Here is a 1,794-nt window from a genome sequence, read left to right as displayed (position 1 = left end):
CATAGTTGCCATCTAATACTTACAACTAGGAGGAAAGTCAACTTTATGTCAGATTTTGTTAGACTCTAGAAAATCCATCTCATCATTTATGGCTTCTTTTCACAAATCAACATCCTAAGAAGTCAAAGCTTCTTGGAGATTTGATCGAATTTCGTCTAATGTATATGCCACATAATCAGGCTCATACTCTTTAGTATATTTTTCTCTCTTACTTCTTTTAGGTTATGTTTCTAATCCTTCATTTTCATCATAATCCCTTACCACAAGTATGTGACTAGATGAAGTACCCCCACTATTTCTCAATTTTAAAGGTATATTATTTTCATTGAAGTCAACATCATTTGATTGAATGACCACTTCTGCGTTTAGGTCATAAAATCTATACTCATTTCTCTTTAAATCATATCCAATGAATACACATTCATAGGCTCTATTTTTAAGTTCAACTCTTTTGGGGTATGCAATCCGAACATAAGCTAGACAACTCACGGTCTTAAAATAAGAAAAATTTGGTCTTTCATTGTTTAATATCTCATTTGGAGAAATTTTCCTTAGTTTTGGGGACTCTATTTAGCACATTAAATACAGTTAATAAAATTTTGCCCCACCATCAGGTGAATAAGATGTAGTAGTTTCATGAATAATATCGTTCAGTTTATAAAAATATTTCGATGTACTAGAGTCATATTCATTGCCTCTATCTCTTTCGAGTTTCTTTATTTTCTTATTGAGTTAATTATTTAATTTCAGTCATATATAGCTTAAATATGTTAAGCGCTTCACTTTTATTTTTCATAAGGTACAAACAAGTATAGTCAGAGCATCATTAATGAAGGTGATGAACTAATACTTCTCATTTCTAGTTAAAGTCCCATATGGTTCTCATATATCATAATGTATCAAATCTAAAGGCTCACATTCTCGTACTACTGATTCATGTTATATTTTTTGTTATTTTAGATTGGCTAAAAAATTACATTTTTCGAGATCATTAGTAAATAAATTTGGAGTTAAACCTAAACTAGTCAAGTTGGATATTAAACATTTGTTAATATGACAGAGTTTAGTATGCCAAATATAAGAATAAAACAACCTATAAAGTGAATGACAATTTTTATTCATAATTAATATGAAGATTCAATTTGAACTTATCATTAATAACATACCCTTTCTGTACAATAACTTTATTCCTAGTAAGAGTATATAAGTTTGTCACTATGGTTCAGGTAAAATCAGCCTTCTTCAGAAGAAAACCAAATACTAGATTCTTCCTCTTCTCTGGAGTATGTATAACATCTTTCAGAATCAATGTCTTTCAAGAGGTAAACTTCACCTCCACATCACTAGTACTAGCAACAATAGTGGTGTGAGAATAACCCAACAATACTTTCTTGTCATGAGAATTCATGTATATTTTGAACATAGCTCGATCATACTAGACATAACAAGAAGAGCCAGTGTCTATCGATAAGATCCTCCAACCATATTAACCTCATATAATACTATCAGTAGAGGTGAAAAATTTATCCATAGAAACAATCCATCCAAGCCCAAGAAAATTAAATCCATTCAAATTCATCCAAAAATTAAACATTCAAAAAATGGTGCTCCATGATTTTCAATTTCATTCGCTATCATAACTTTAACTTTCTTGTAGTGCTTCTCAATCTTACTTTGAATGTTTTATAAAATTGGGATCAATGATATCACATATGGATGTAGTTAATATTAAATTTTTATTCTTAAGTACATAACATATATAAATATATGCTTTACGTATAGAATCTTAAATGT

This window comes from Lupinus angustifolius, chromosome LG09 (assembly GCF_001865875.1).
Source record: "Lupinus angustifolius cultivar Tanjil chromosome LG09, LupAngTanjil_v1.0, whole genome shotgun sequence".
In the NCBI taxonomy this organism is placed as follows: domain Eukaryota; kingdom Viridiplantae; phylum Streptophyta; class Magnoliopsida; order Fabales; family Fabaceae; genus Lupinus; species Lupinus angustifolius.
This window is presented reverse-complemented; position numbering follows the sequence as displayed.